Here is a 17,489-nt window from a genome sequence, read left to right as displayed (position 1 = left end):
AAAGGCCACTATTCCCCAACACAGCCTATTCCACTTTTGAATAGCTCCACTTGTTAGGAAATCTTTTTTTTCCCCCCTCACAGCATGCCAAAATTTCCCCCTCTGGGAAGTCAGGATGAGTTTAATCTCTCTGTCACATAAATAATCTTCATTTCATTTACCCTCTGAATCTTATTCCCAGGATAAGCTAGAAGTTATTGTTATTATTAGAATATTCTTATTAGAATCTTATTTCCAGTTCCTTTAACTGGTCTCCAGATGACAGGATCTCATCCTGGTTGCCCACCTTTGGATGCTCTCCAGTTTACCAATCTCCTTAAAATGTGACTTAGATGACTTCTAATCTCCCTTCAAATGGTGATCCTGTGAAATTTTAGCTCAGAGGAAGATATGCAAATCATTGTTCATAAAAAAATGGGAAATGAGCTCAATCAGATAATCAGATAATGATTTTCCATGAAAAGTTTTAGCAACTGTTCACAGGAACATACTTAAATCAGACAAAGAAAACACAGGTATTGAAAAAAGATAGATTTGGGGGCAGCTAGGTGGCACAGTAGATAGTACTTGTTATTTGTCCTTTGTTCTCAAAGATGGCCATGACATCTGGGTGATGTTATGACTTACAGCGAATTGGATTTTAGTGAGGGAGGGCTGTACAAGGTCACCAACCTCACTCTCTCTTCCAGAGCCATTTGGGTCAAATGGTAAGATATATATCAGGACAACTGGAGATGGCCCTGGATGTTTAATGCAATTGGGGTTAAGTATCTTGTAAGGCAATTGGGGTTCAGTGACTTGCCCAGGGTCACACAGCTAGTAAGTGTAAGATGAAATTTAAACTCAGGTCCTCTTGACTCCAGGGCCAGCCCTCTATATCTACTGTACTACCTAGTTGCCCCAGTGGATAGAGCACCAGCCCAGGAGTCAGGAGAACCTGAGTTCAAATTCAGCCTCAGATACTTAATCGTTGTGTGATGCCAGGGAAGTCACTTAACCCCAAATGCCTCCAAAAAAAAAGATAAATAAGATAAAAGGTGGATTTTTTGGTTTTTGTTTTGCTTTTTTTTTTCTTTCTGGTGGTTTTTCCCTTTTGATCTGATTCTTCTTTCACAGCACAAATAATGTGGAAATATGTTTAATATGATTGTACATATTTAACCTATATCAGATTGCTTGCTGTCTTAGGGAGGAGGAAGAAAAGGGAGGGAGGGAGAAAAATTAGGAACTCAAAAGTTTACAAAAATGAATGTTGAAAACTATCTTTACATGTAATTGGAAAAAAATAAAATACTATTAAGGAAAAAAAAGATGGAAAGTAAAAGTCATGAAAGGTGACATCATAGTACAATGGAAAGAACATTGGCTCTGGAGTCAGAGCACTGGGTTCAAATCTTGCCTTTGACACTACCTACATCATCTTGGGCAAGTCTTTGGACCTTGGTTTCCTCATTTTTAAAATGAGATGTTGGAGGGGGCAGCTAGGTGGTACAGTGGATAAAGCACCGGCCCTGGATTCAGGAGGAACTGAGTTCAAATCCAACCTCAGACACTTGACACTAGCTGTGTGACCCTGGGCAAGTCACTTAACCCTCTTTGCCCCCCACCAAAAAAACCCCCAAAAACCAAAAAATACCCCCAAACCAAAAACCAACCAAACAAACAAAATGAGATGCTGGATTAGCTATCAAATGGGGTCATGAAGAGTCAGAAACCACTAACCAGCAATAACAACAATTGTGGTCACATCTCTCTGCTAGTTATGCATTGTGTTGCTATTTGTGCATATGATAAGACTTATTCATGTGTTGTCATTTCATAGGTCTATTGATATGGTATTGCACTGTATTGTCTTGTATTGCAGTTTGCATTGCTTTTGCTGTTATACATATATACTTTGTATGATGAATAGCATGCGCTATTTTGATATGTACATATAACATGTAGTTTAGACTGAGTAATGTAACTTTACCTTGTGCTATGATGTATATTATCTGTGAATGGCACTGTTAGAAGAATATTGGGGATACTGGGGTTATAATTCTTGCTATTTTAAGTGTTGATGAATATGTTGATGCTTGTTTCATATATTTGCAGATTTCAGTTATACTTGGCTGATTTTTCAAGGACCTTCAACATTTCCAGCCTTAGGGAGGAATGTAGCCCACCTTTTGGCATAATGCCTGCTGGCCAGGCTATTTACCCAAGATTCTCCATGTTTCCATGATCTTACATGGACTCAAGGTACAGACCCAGGTCTTGAAGAGATTCTCTACCTCCCTACTCATACCCTGAACTATTGAACAATAATCCCTTATGTTATGTGTGACATGTTCATCGTATTGAATACCCTTTAAAGTGTGTTCAAATATGGCATTTCATTTGATTCTCACAGGTATATGACAGATGCAGGATTATTAATCTGAGGGACTATTATTCCCATTTCACAGATCAATTAAGGCTCAGGAAGTATAAGTGATTTGCACAAGGGTCTAGAGTGAGCAAAATGGGGATTAAAATTCACTAATAATAATAATAATAGCTAACATTTATAAAGCTCCTACTATGTGTCAGGCACTGTGCTAATTAAGCACTTTACAAATATCATCTCATGATCCTCACAATAACCCTGGGAGGTAAGTGCTATCATCATCCCTATTCTGTAGATGAGGGAACTGGGCCAGACAGAGGTTAAATGATTGTCCAATGACACAGAGCTAGTAAGTATCTGAGGCTGTATTTGAATTCTGGGCTTCCTGCCTCTAGGCCTGAAACTCTATCCACTTGGCCACCTTAGCTCAGTTAATATCCTGTTCTTTTCACTATACCACAAGGACTTCAGAAATAGCATCATCTAAACCCCCAGATAAATTAACAGAACTGGAAAAGTCTGTCATTGTTGTTGATTCCTCTCCTATAGGATCTTAAAGAACGTCTATTCCAACCTCATCACTTCATTGATGTAGCACAGAGAGATAACTGAAGCACAGAGAGATAAAATGACTCATTTCTTCTTTCAGACCCTTACCCTGCTGTAGCTACTTGCTCTTCCCCATCATGAGTTGTTTTTTTTTTCCTCTCCTGGGTCTTGCTTTCAAGTATCTATCAAGGGGGCAGCTAGGTGGCTCAGTGGATAAAGCACTGGCCCTGGATTCAGGAGGACCTGAGTTCAAATCTGACTACAGACACATGGCACTAACTAGCTGTGTGACCCTGGACAGGTCACTTAACCCTCATTGTGCCACAAAAAAAAAAAAGGTTCTATCAAGTAATCTTCCCTTACCAGACTTTAGCTAAAAGAAAAAAATAAAAGAGGCTTATAATGACCTCCCTTCAAGCCTTTGGGAGGAGCACAATCTTTTGGAAAGAAAAGGCTTTAAAATGGTGAGAAATGAAGAATGAATGATAGGTATTGTGGTAGGCTGATATGAGAAGCATTCTCAGGCAGTGGCCTTTCTCAAACCACACAACATCAAGCACCATCCATCAGCCTTTGTATATATAAGACAAGTCTTGGGACAATGTCACCAGGTCAGGCCAGGACTGAGGACCAGCAGTCAGTGAAGAAATGATAGGACTCTCCTACACTCACTCATTCACTCAATCAATGAGCATTTATGAAGAAATGTGTTAGGCCCTATGCCAAGTGTTGGGGGATAGGAGGATACCACAGCCACAGCTGACAGTCATCTTCAGCTTCCGTTCCCTGGGCATGCTGTCAAGTGAAGCTCTGACAGCTTGATGTTTAGAACTGAATCAGAATAAGGGAGTACTGTGCAAGGCTGAAGGCCAGATAGTCATGACTGGGTCCTAGCCATGGCGATTCAAATGGCTTCCATCTGGCTTCTGAAGGAGGATCATCAATGCTCCTGAGGAGACTTACAACCTCATCATTTCTCCCTCGCCTACAACAGGAGCCAAAAAGGTCTCCTTATTGACTCCCTACCCTCCCCACCCATTCACCCACCACCTTAGCATCCATTTTACAGGATAAGAGGCTGAGGCTGTAGAAAGGTTGGGTGGCTATCCTATAGTCACAATGCTAAGTAGAGTTAAGATTCAAATCCAGATTTCTTCTTTTTGTGTTTAGACAATCAGCTCTTGGGGCTCTAGAATGAGAGCACAATGTCCCCTCAACAGTGTTGGACACACACTGACAAATCCTTACTCTTTGGCTTTCCCTTTTCCAGACTACTTGCAATCCACCCACACTCCCTCTTGTCATTTATCACACATTACTCTTTCCAAGATTACATTTTGTTTTATATTAACTACATGCAGATTGGTGTCTAATCCTTAGTGGGATTTAGCAGACATCCTACATTTGGAAATCACCCTATTCTTATTCTTATTCACAAACATCTCCAAGGGTGGGTTGCTTCTATGCTTGGCTAATCCCATAATATGTTTTTGTTCAATCCTATTAGCTTCGGTTTCAGAGTGTGACATTTCCTGACTTTGTCCCCAAATCTGGCCCTGAGAGTGGCCTTGTTTGGAGCCTGAAGCTTTGTATGCACTGTCAGTTCAGACTAGTTGAATGAAACATCTAGTCTACTTGCCTCATTTAAAGCTGGGGAAACCGAGTCTCAGAAAGATGAAGTGATTTGCCTAAGGTTATATAACTAGTTTATGGCAGAACTAGAAATCATAATTGATATGTATATAGTAAATTTAAATTTGCAAAGCACTTCATGTACATAATTTTATTTACAACTTAAAAGGATGGTATTTCTCCCCTATTTTGTATTTCCATTTTATAGATGAAGAGAGTTTTAATAATTTGTTCATGGTTGTAACTCCTGGACATAGGAATTTGAATCTAGGCCTTCCCAACTTTGAGTCCAATACCCTATCCACAGTACCACTGTGCCTCTCAGTCACATAGAAAACCTCTTGACTGAACCAAGTAAGCTTTTCAATAGCTGATACTTTAGAACAAAATGGACTAAAATTGAACCTTAGCTCGCAAATTACCTCTGGATAACTCCAGATTTTTTGGTCAGGGCTTCAAAAATGAGGTGATCAGGACTGAGAGGTTGTTGGGTGACCAACTGAAGTGGGGTTCCTGAAGGCAGTGATCATTAGAAGAAACACTAAAGATCAGAAATGGCCAAAACTTGGGGGCAGCTAGGTGGCGCAGTGGATAAAGCACCGGCCCTGGATTCAGGAGTACCTGAGTTCAAATCCGGCCTCAGACACTTGACACATAGTAGCTGTGTGACCCTGGGCAAATCACTTAACCCCCATTGTCCAGCCCCCCCCCCAAAAAAAGAAATGGCCAAAACTCTGCCAACTCTTCAGAAGTAAAGTGTCCCTGGTGGAGCTAGATGGTGCAGTGGATAGAGCACTGGCCCTGGATTCAGGAGGACCTGAGTTCAAATCCAGCCTCAGACACTTGACACTTACTAGCTGTATGCCTCTGGGCAAGTCACTTAACCCCAATTGCCTCACCAAAAAAAAGAAGAAGAAGAAGAAGATGGAGGAGGAGGAGGAGAAGGAGGAGGAGGAGGAAGAAGAAGAAGAAGAAGAAGAAGAAGAAGAAGAAGAAGAAGAAGAAGAAGAAGAAGAAGAAGAAGAAGAAGTAAAGTGTCCCAGAAAGAAGAGCCAGAAGATCTGGATTCTATCTAGTCCTGGCTCTCCTGCTCCTAAGCAGCTGGATGACCTTTAGCTACTCAAGTCCCTACTCCTCCTCAAAAATGTAGATACCAATATCTGCCCATTTGGCAGGTTTGCAGTGAAGATTAGAGGTAACACATACATAAAGCACATGTACATAATATGAGCTACCATTATTGTTATGGTGGGCATTCAAGGAGTGACCAAGCTAGTTAATGTTCAGTAGGTGAATTTTAGCTGATAGCTAGCTCAAGGTGTCTTTGTATTATAGCAAAAGACTCTAGGAAGTTGAAAAACCCTCTGGACTTTTATCTGGCAGGTCTAATGGTGAAATCTCAGGCACCATGACAGGAAGTAGGGGAGACAATTTTGGGTGGAGACCGGACAGACTTTTGGCACCTCTCAAAACCATACAGTGTTGGTTCTTCCCACAACTAAAGCTGGTGCTCATTAATGGAAAAGAAGGGGAAACAGGGAGGAAAACACAAATGGCGCCCAAACCTGAGCCATCTGGCTCTGAGATCAGCTGACCACACCCAATGTTCATGGATATAGACAAAAACCATTTCCTGGTCAGGATCCTTAAAGTACCCATCACAAAAGATGCACTCAGCCAATGTGTGGTGTAATGGAATTTATTAATTTGATCATTGACAATGCTATGCTAAGGTTTAGTAAAAATACAACAATTCAAACAGTTAAAGAAGATAATCCAGCTTTCCAGACCAGAGTCCAGAATCCAGCTTTCCAGACCAGAGTCCAGAATCCAGTTTTCCAGACCAGAATCCAGCTTCCTCCTGATGACATCTTACCACTTTAAGAAGACAAGAGAAATCAGATACTCTATATGAACTGTTTTGTTTTGTTAGTTTTTACTATCTCCTTTCTGTTATAATATACATCATCTGTAACATGTACCCTCTGCAGAGGCTCTCCCTTTGCAAGACTAATGTCAAAGCGTCGGTTCATGAGAACAAAAAACCGCCCCTCTGGACAAAACTTTCCTCTCTTCCTTTTCTATATTGTTGTTCACATATTATTAGTTAGCAATAGTTATTATATTCTTTTTACTGTTCCGTCAAGGAAACATTTTGTTTCTTGAGGAACAAAAGGGGGGACTGTAATGATTGGAATGATGCCACCTACTGGAGACTTGCTGTGGGAAAGCTCCACCATGAGGAAAATGCCTCAGAGGCATTGTGGTTTTTCCTTGGCTTCAGGAAATGACGTTTGCTCATGGGTGCTGTCTATCAAGGCTACCAGCCAACCAACTGGAGGAGCCTCTTATGGTCTGGGAGGAGACAGGAAGAAGGAAAGGGAGCCTGCGCGGAGAGCTCTGGGACTTTTTGGGTTCCTGACTGTATGGTGGCGGCAGAGGACTTCACAGGAAATTTGAGGAAAGATAGGAATGCCAGGCTGTTGAAATTCTGTTCTTAATCTTTTTCTTTCTATTTTCCAATAAACCCTTAAAAACCTAAACTCGTTTTATCAGTGATTTTAGTCAGTTTCCCCCAAAACTGGGGGAACAGATTAGAATCCACATTTAGAATCTTAAATTACACAGTGGCAAGGGGCTTCTGCTGGTGGCTCTGAGGGAAACTGAATTATTGCCATGCAAATAAACTAGCTCAGATGGTATTATGATATAACAATCAGCAATAATTTTTTTAAAAGAATCTACTATGTTCCCAGCTATGGGTCCTTTAAATAAATAACATGATTATTGTCCTTGCAATTATTTTTTTACTTGATTTTTTTTATTTAGAATTTTTATTCTCCCAAATTACATATAAAAACAAATTTTGACATCAATTTAAAAAAACTTAGTGTTACAAATTTTCTCCCCCCCTCCCCTCTCCCCAGGAACTCAAGCAATTCAATATAAGTTGTACATGAGTAGTCATGCAAAACATTTCCACATTAGCCAGATTGTGAAAGAAAACAGACAAAAACAAAACTTCAGATAAAGGAACTAACAAAAAATTATGCTTTATTCTGTATTCAGAGACCATCAGTTCTTTCTCTATAGATGAATTGTATTTTTCATAAGTCCTTCAGAGTTGTCTTGGATCATTGGACTGCTCAAAATAACCAAGACATTCACAGAAGATCATCTTACAATATTGCTGTCATTTTGCATACAATACATTTCACCCTGCATCATCTCATATAGGTCTTTCCAGGTTTTTCTGATAGCATCCTCCTTGCAATTCTTTTTTTTTTCATTGACATCTTTTATTTTTATATTACCTTCATTTTTTTTTTTTTTTTGGTGAGGCAATTGGGGCTAAGTGACTTGCCAAGGGTCACACAGCTAGTAAGTCTTAAGTGTCTGAGGCCGGATTTGAACTCAGGTCCTCCTGAATCCAGGGCCAGTGCTCTCTCCACTGCACCACCTAGCTGCCCCCACCTTCATTTCTAAATATATCCCTTCCCACTCCCCTACCCAGCAAACCATCCATTGTAACAAAGAAATAAAAAGAGAAGATATTGGGGAATGGCTAAACAAATTGTGTTATCTTAATGTAATAGGATATTATTATGCTATAAGAAATGATGAACAAGAAGAATACAAAGAAGCATGGAAACACATAAACTAATAAAAAGTGAGGCAAGCAGAATCAGGAAAACAATAAACATAATGACTAAAACAATGTGGATGAAAAGAACAACTATCACAGAACAACTTAACTCAGTATTGGGAAGTTATAAAGAAAATATCTAAGAAGATACTTCTCCCACCCCAACCCTCTTCCTTTGACAGAGGTTGGGATTCATGAGTGTGGAAAATTGTATATAACGTCAAGTTTTTCCAATGTGTTGACTGATTTTTAAAAAAAATTCCCCCCTTATTCCTCTTTTTAAAAACAATGTCTTTGCTATAAGGGACAGATTTCTGGGAGGAAGATGAGAAAGATATAGGGGAAAATACAGGTTTTATAAAAATAAAAGGCATGAATAAAAGTCTATTTTTAAAAAGAAGGGAAAAAAGGAGGTAAGCAAAACTAACCAAAGTATCAACTGAGTCTGAAGTAAAAGCAATGTTCTACACCAATAGTTCTGTCTCTTCCCCCAATACACACACACTACAAAGGAGTGAAACCATTTATTTCACCTCTCCTTTAGGGCCAAGCTTAGTTATTATAATTACACAGCATCCATTTTCCATTTATTTTATTTTATTTTTTTAGTGAGGCAATTGGAGTTAAGTGACTTGCCCAGGGTCACACAGCTAGTAAGTGTTAAGTGTCTGAGGCTGGATTTGAACTCAGGTACTCCTGCACCACCTAGCTGCCCCCATTTTCCATTTTAAAAAAATTATTTCCATTTATATTGTTGTAGTCCTTGTATCACTACAATTCTAATAACTCAATATTTCTGTAACTCTACTGTTACAAAATATTTACATAAATTATTTCATGGGCCATTAGGAGACTCTTTAGGTAAAAAGCTCATTAACCCCATTTTGTTGTTGTTATTCGGTTGTTTCAGTCTCTTCCAACTCTTCATGACCACATTTGGGGCTTTTTAGCAAAGAGCTTGGAGTGGTTTGCCATTTCTTTCTCCAACTCATTTTATAGATGAGGAAACTGAAGCAAATAGGGTTAAGTTACTTACCCAGAGTCACACAGCTAATAATTGTCTGAGGCCAGATTTCAAATCCTTCCTGACGTCAAACTCAGCACTCTATCCACCTCACCACCTAGCTGCTTCTAAACTGTTGTTGTTTAGTCATTTTAGTCATATCTGACTCTTCATGACCCCACTTAGGGTTTTCTTAGCAAAGATACTAAAGTGGTTTGCCATTTCCTTTTCCAAATCATTTTACAGATTAAGAAACTGAGTCCCAGAGAAATTAAGATACCTATCCAATTGTTATGGGAAGATTATGGGCCCTGGTTACCCCAGAGGTTGTCTGGGGAGGTTAAGGAACTTTTTCCTTGAAACCCCAGGAGTTTCCCTTTGAAATCAAGTAGGCCTCTCCTTGAGCTCAACCAAGGACAGACACATCCAAAAGACATAAGTAGCACCAGATCCAACTGAGGAAGCTCCAGGACCACCACCCTACATTCCAGCCCTCCTCACCACCTGGATGAGGTAATCCTGTTGGGCATGACTACACCAGGAGAAGACCCAGGAACCGCCCACCAGCAGACTGCTTGGGCCCCATGTTGGGCGCCAAAAATGTCATGGGGAAAATGGGGTTGAGGGTTTGGGTAGGGGTAGGGGTTTGGGGTCCTTAGGAATTCCTCTTTAAAGAATTACACTCTCTTGCACACAAAAGCAGTTAGAATAAGATAGTAATTTATTTAGCGGCAGGGGAAGGGAAGGGAAACCATGAAAGAAATCCTTGGACTTCTCATGGGGAGAAAGGCACAGAGTGTAGCTCTGAGATACCAATCTCCTTGAGCAGGAGACAGGCAGATACTTTTATAGAGGACTGATGGGGGTGACCATCTGACTATGGAAAGTTCCTTTTGTGAGGGAGGACCCACTCGTGGTGGCTGGAGGAGTTGGGTGAGGGGTGACTACAGATCTCTCAAGCCATTTTCTCAGGACACAAAGGCAGCAGCCACACCTAATCTTATCTCCCCAGGGTTGAGGGGGACTAGAAAGAAGGGTGGAGGTCCTGAAGCTAGCTCAGTCTGATCTGATTCCACTTATCTCTTTAGGTATGTCTGTCCTTTGGTTTAGTTTCTCAAGGAGAAGGTTCTTTGATGTACCCCAGAGAACTTCTGGGGTGCTCTGGGCCCATAACACAATGGCACACAACTAATTAGAAGCAAAATCAAGATTAAATTCTTAGGTCTTCTTACTCTTAGCCAAGGATAGTTTTAAATTACATTGGAAATTCTGTAATTCACCCCATTCACCAGAAGTCCTAATTGGTGAAGTACTTGTGTTGAAGTTTGGGTGGCAGATAGGACAGACAGTTGGCTGAAACACCCTGATTTGCAGCCACCTGGTGTCACTAGAACATCATTTACCTTATGCAAGCTGAAGAATTGGCCTAGTTTAAAGATCAGGCAGGCCTAATGGTTTGAAATAAGAGGCTTTTGGGAGGCTACCTTGACTCAGGATATTAGGCACCAGACTATTTCTAATAGTTGGGATTCCACTACTAGTAATAATACCTCATCTCTGTTTAATACTGTAAATAAGAGTCCTTGAGCAATGTGAAGCTATATGTGGGGCATCTCCCACAGGAGGAAAGTTTAATTATGCCCATTTACATTAGGCCAGGCCTGAATCAGGCCAGTCCTGTGGTTCAGGTTCTAGACTGGAATACAATGAGATACTTGTAGACCATCTAACAGTCAACAAAAAGAAATTTACTTAGCATAGAATATTCATCAGGCATGCAGCTTTGGTTGATTTGAGCATAGCTTTTCTGCCTCTATGTTGGCCATACTGGCATGCTGGTCAGAAGCTTTTGTGAAGTCTGAGGGAGGCACCACTGACTCTTCATCATCCCATCTATCTATCATCATCCCACGATGACTTTTATACTTAAGCCACTGAGAAGTTAAATCAATTATTTAAACCATAACCCTTCGGATCATTTAAGTTTCAAGGATACTTTTAATACCTTTTGAGGAAAAACTATCCTAGTCTGCTTGGGGTAGATGTCTCTTCTATGATACATCATTTCTTTGCAGCAAGGTCCTAGAGAACCTTCCACCACTTAAGCAGCCTTAGGGCTATTACTGGATAGCCCTGACCTAAAAATGTGAGAAGCCTAGGATAAAGCAGCACTGAAAGAGATTTTAAAAACCAAAACAAACCAACCAATCAACCAACCAACCACAACAACAAAAAAAACAACAACAGGGGAAGCTAGATGGCGCAGTGGTTAAAGCACCGGCCCTGAATTCAGGAGTACCTGAGTTCAAATCCGGCCTCAGACACCTGACACTTACTAGCTGTGTGACCCTGGGCAAGTCACTTAACCCCCATTGCCTGCAAAAAAAACCCAAAACAAAACAACAACAACAACAACAGCCAAAAGACAACAACCCATGTACTGCTCCCCTGAAGAAATGGAAGGAGAATAAAGGCCAGAAACCCCAGGCTTCAAATCCTATTGTCATGGGGCGCAGAGCACCCCAGAATTTCTCTGGGGCACACCAAGGAATCTTCTCCTTGAGAAACTAAACCAGAGGACAGATAACGCCTAGAGGAACCAAATCGGACTGAGCTAGCTTGGGATTCCTACCCTTCATTCTGGTCTCCCTTACCCTGGGGAGATAAATTTGGGTGTGGCTTCGGCTTTTGTGTTCTGAGGAGGGATCCATAGCCACCCCTCACCCAATTCCTCTAGTCACTACCAGTGGGGGATGGTCCTCCACTCCTCACCCAATTCCCCCAGCTACCACCAGTGGGGGATGGTCCTCTCTCACTAAAGGAACTTTTCACGGACAGATGGGCCACCCCCATCAGTCCCCTATAAAAGTACCTTCCAGTCTCCTGTTCGGGGAGATTTGGTGCCTCTGAGCCATGTGCTTTATGCCAAATCTCCCCATGAAAAGTCCAAGGATTTCTTTCATGGTTTCCCTCCCCCCACCCTTCCCTTCCCTTGCTCCTAAATAAACTACCACCTTATTCTAACTACTTTTTGTGTGCAAGAGGGTGTAATTCTTTAAAAAGGAATTCCTAAGAACCCCAACCCCTAACCATACCCGTACCCCACTTCCCCCCATATCATAACTATACTAATACACTATTGGTGAATCTGTAAACTAGTCTAACCATTCTGGAGAATGATTCAAAACTATGTGCAAAAGGGTGATAAAATTATGCCTACCCATTGACCTAGCAATATCATAACTAGGTCTACTCAAGGATATCAAAGAAAAGGGGAAAAGACCTTTTTGAAATATTTATAATACAAAAATATTTATAGCAGCTTTTTTATGGTGGCAAAAAATTGGAAATTGAGGGGATGCCCAGCAATTAGGGAATGGCTGAACACATTATGGTATATGAATATGATGGAATACTGTTGTGCTGTAAGAAATGATGAAGTAGATAGTTTCAGTAAGACATATAAACAGATAAAATGTGAAGTGAGCAGAACCAGGAGAGTAATCTACACAGTGACAATATTGTAAAGATAATCAACTGTGAATGAATTAGTAATTGATTAATATAGTAATGTACCTCAATTCCAAAGGACTCATGATACAAAATACTGTCCACCTCCAGATAGAGAACTGATGGACTCAGTAGAGACTAGAGAATATTTTTTCTTATATTTTCCTGCTTTTTTTCTTTTTTAGAACATGGCTAATTGCAAAATGTGTTTTGCATGACTTTATATGTAGAATGGGTATCCTATTTCTTGCTTTCTTTTTTTTTTTTTTCAGTGAGGCAATTGGGGTTAAGTGACTTGCCCAGGGTCACACAGCTAGTAAGTGTTAAGTGTCTGAGGCCGGATTTGAACTCAGGTATTCCTGACTCCAGGGCCGGTGCTCTATCCACTGCGCCACCTATCTGCCCCTATTTCTTGCTTTCTTAATGGGTGGGAAAGGGGTGGAGGGAGAAAAAGAATTTGGAACTAAAAATAAAAATGAATTTAAGAAAAGCTTTAATGCATGTATCCTTGTTTTTTATGGGGCAGGCTGGGTGGGATGGCTTATGTCTGGGGTTGGATTTGGGCTCAGGGCCTCCTGGGTCCAGGGCTGGTGCTTTGTCCACTGTGTCACCTAGCTGACCCATGATGACATCATTAAAATAAAGTTAATGGGTAAGAGGAATGCATTGGAAGAAAGGGAAAAGGAGAGGTGGAAGGGCATAAAGTAGCTCACATAAAACAAACAAGAAAAAGCTTATGGAGTGGAGGGGAAAATGGGGAAGGAGTGGGGGAGTGAGTGAGCCTTACTTTCATCAGAATTGGCTCAAAGAGGGAATAACATAAACACTCAAGTGGATATAGTAATATATTTTGCCCTGAGGGAAAGTGGGAGGGGAAGGGGAAAAGGGGGGAGAAGTGAAGGAAGGGAGGGCAGATTGGGGGAGGGGGCATTAAAAAGCAAAACATTTTTGAGGAGGCATAGGGTGAAAGAAGATAGAAAATAGAGTAAATATCAAGGGGAGAGAATAGGATGGAGGGTAATACAGTCAGCAATAGTAACTGTGAAAGAAATGATGAGCAGGATGCTATAAGAAGGACCTATGAAAAATGCAAACCATCAGCAGAGGAAGAACTAATGGTATTTGAATACAGATTGAAGTATAATTTTATTTGTTACTTCCTCTTTCTAAAGTTATTCTGTCTACTTTATTTCAGAACTTGACTAATGTAAAGATGGTTGGCATAACTGCACATGTATGACTTATATTGAATTGCTTGATTCTATAGGGAGGGTTGAGAAGGAGGGAGGAAGAAAATTTAGAACACAAAGTTTTTTAAAAAATCAATGTAGGGGCAGCTAGGTGGTGCAGCGGATAAAGCACCGGCTCTGGATTCAGGAGGACCTGAGTTCAAATCCGGCCTCAGACACTTGACACTTACTAGCTGTGTGACCCTGGGCAAGTCACTTAACCCCCATTGCCCCGAAAAAAAAAATCAATGTAAAGAAACGATGAGCAGGCATATTTCAGAGAAACCTAGAAGGACTTAGATGAACTGATGCTGAATGAGATGAGCAGAACCAGGAGGACATTGTACACAGTATCAACAACATTGTGTGTTGATCAACTGTGATAGACTTGACTCTTCTTAGCAATACAATGGTCCAAGATAGTTCCAAAGGACTCATGATGGAAAATGCTCTCCAAATCTAGAAAAAAAGCCCAAAACTGTGGAATGTAGATGCAGATTGAACCATACTATTTCTACTTTTTTTGTTTTCCTTTTTTGAGGTTTTTCTCTTTTGCTCTGATTCTTCTTTCACAGCATGACTAATGCAGAAATATATTTAATGTGATTGTACATATATAACCTATATCAGATTGCTTGCTGTCTTGGGGAGGGGGGAGGAAGGGGAGGGAGGGAGAAAAATTTGAAACTAGAAATCTTACAAAAACAAATGTTGGAAACTCTACATGTAACTAGAAAATAATAAAATACTATTTTAAAAATAACAAAAAATAAATGAAAATAAAAAATAAAAAAGTTTTAATGGCTTAAATCTCTACTAAGATGTTAGTAATTCCCTGTATATTTGAATCAGTTCTTTATACATATTGAATATTAGGCCTTTATCACAGAAACTTGATGCAAAGATTTTCCCCTTGCATTTAACTATTTTCCTTTTAATTTTAATTGTATTGATTTTGCTTGTGCTTTTCAATTTAAATAATCAAAATAATATATCTTCTTTTCTGTGATTCTCTCTGTTTCTTCTTCGGTCACAAACTCTTCTATTATCCATAACTGCAGAATGTATTTTCTTCTGTGTTCCCTCTAATTTGTTTATGATTTGACCTTTCTATCTAGGGCATGTATCGATTTAGAACTTTTTGTGGTATATTGTGTGAGATCTTGGTCTACACCTAATTTCTGCCAGATTACTCTCCAATTTTCCCAAAAGTTAAAAAAAATAGTGAGTACTTATAGCATTACATATGTCTATTGTTTGAAACTTCATGAGCCTATGGCTCATGTAGAACTTTTTTTTTCTTTTATCTGTTTCTCTTTTAATTTATTACTTTTCTAGGTTTCTGTAGTTGCATGCCCATTTTTTGCTCTCTTATTTCTCTCTTTTGTTGATGCAAGTGTTTAGAGATAAACAATTTCCCCTAAGCACCAAACAAGTAAACAAGTCAGCAAGTGATCTCTCCACTATAGTGAAGTACTTATCATAAACAAAACACCACAATTTACCCCCATCATATACAGCCACCATTCACAAGATGGCCAAATGAGTTGAGTGCTTGGAAAAAATACAAATATAATAGGTACCAACCACCAAACTGGGTGCATAGCATGGGAAGACAAACATGGTTTATCACTTCAGATTTGCAAGGTAGTTATTCCTGGTATTTTTTATTTATAGTTCTTTGCCGAGTCTAGGTTAGCTAGGTTAGCTTGGTAAACAACAGTGCCTGGGCTATGATTTCATGGTCCAAACAGCTGTGATTTCCATATGTGTATTTAGCTGGAAAAAAGAAAGTGTAGTATAATGAGACATGCCAAACCCAGTCCTTATGAGTATTGGCAGATGTAATTCCCAAGGGGACTTTTTAAAATGAACAAACATTTTAAACTGTTTTTGGTCCGCTAACCATGTGGTAAAGGAATGGACTTTTGAGTGGCTGCTGAGTTGGAACTGAGGTCCATTCAAAAAGTATTAATTGACCAAAGTAAACCTCTTTCCCCTGGTTTCTCTGACTGTTTCAAGTGAGGAAGATGGAGCCAGGAATTGGGTTAAGATCTGACCTCTAATACATACGGACTGTGTGATGCTGGACAAATCATTTAATTTCTTGGTGCTCAAGGCAACTTTCAAAGGTTATAAATGGGGGCAGCTAGGTGGCCCAGTAGATAAAGCACCAGCCCTGGACTCAGGAGGATCTGAGTTCAAATCCAGCCCCAGACACTTGACACTTACTAGCTGTGTGACCCTGGACAAGTCACTTAACCCTCATTCCCCCCCTCCCCAACAAAAACAAAAACAAAACAAAACAAAACAAAACCACACCACAAAACAAAGGCTATAAATGTCAGAAAAGCCATTCACCTATATTGGTAGATGAGGTTTCTCACCAGGAGCTTAACTATACCAATCAAATCATAGGTTTTGTTTCTATCCTAGTTCTTCCCATCACTATTTTACCAAGAAGATGCAACAGCAAAACGTTAGCACCAATTGTCTTGAATTAGTTTCTCAGATTAGATTCTGTTACTTTACAAGGTCCTAAGGAAATAGGTCATTGAACATGTAAAATCATTAGACTGGATATTAGTGAACCAGATTCCTAGTAGTAGTTCTGCCACATAATAATAATAGCTGACCCTTATATAGCATTTGTCCATAGTCACATATTGTATCATGCTGCCTGTCAATAACAACCAATGTTGTCGTTCAGTTGTGTCCAACTCTTCATGACCACATATGTGGTTTTCTTGGCAAAGACACTGGAGTGGTTTCCAATTTCTTTTTCCAGCTCTTTTACAGATGAGGAAACTGAGGCAAACAGGATTAAGTGACTTGCCCAGAGTCACATAGCTGGTAAGTGTCTGAGGCTGGATTTGAACTCAGGAAGATGTCTTTCTGCCTTCACACCTGGCACTCTATCCACTGTGCCACCTAGATGCCCCAACAACCAATACACAAGCATTTTTAAATGCCCCCTATACTCCAGGCACTGATCTAACTCACATTTCTATAGCACTGTTGAAGCTCAGAGGTTGAACAACTTGACCAGGGTTACCACTAGCTGTGTGATCTTGGGGAAATCAGTTTCCCTCTTTGGGGTTCTGGTTCCTTCTTTGTAAAATTTCTAGGACAGATTGGTGGCCTTTAAGGACCCTTCTATGATTCAAAGTGTGGGTGAAGGGAATGAATCAGGAAAGGTCCAAAGCAGGAGGCACTGTTCAGGAGAGGCCCAAGAACACTCTCAGTGGGAGATCCTGGGAATTTGGGAATAAAGCCACAGACATGAGGACCCTGAGGGGCTAGGGTACTGAAAAGGGGGTGGAGATGGTGGTGGTGAAGACAAACTGCTTGTTGCACAATTGTTCCTGTCTTGCTACCCCACCCTCTAACAGACAGCAATCACAGCACCACCTCCCCACTCCTAGAACACTATACAAAAGAGGGAGAGATGAAAGAAACAGATAGTTCCTCTTCTAATCCTGATCCTTCTGATGATGTAAGATTTGGATATTTTCCCACTTCTCCCCACCCCCACTCATGTTTTCTGTC

This window comes from Dromiciops gliroides, chromosome 1 (assembly GCF_019393635.1).
Source record: "Dromiciops gliroides isolate mDroGli1 chromosome 1, mDroGli1.pri, whole genome shotgun sequence".
NCBI lineage: Eukaryota > Metazoa > Chordata > Mammalia > Microbiotheria > Microbiotheriidae > Dromiciops > Dromiciops gliroides.
Note: the sequence above shows the minus strand (reverse complement) of the source record.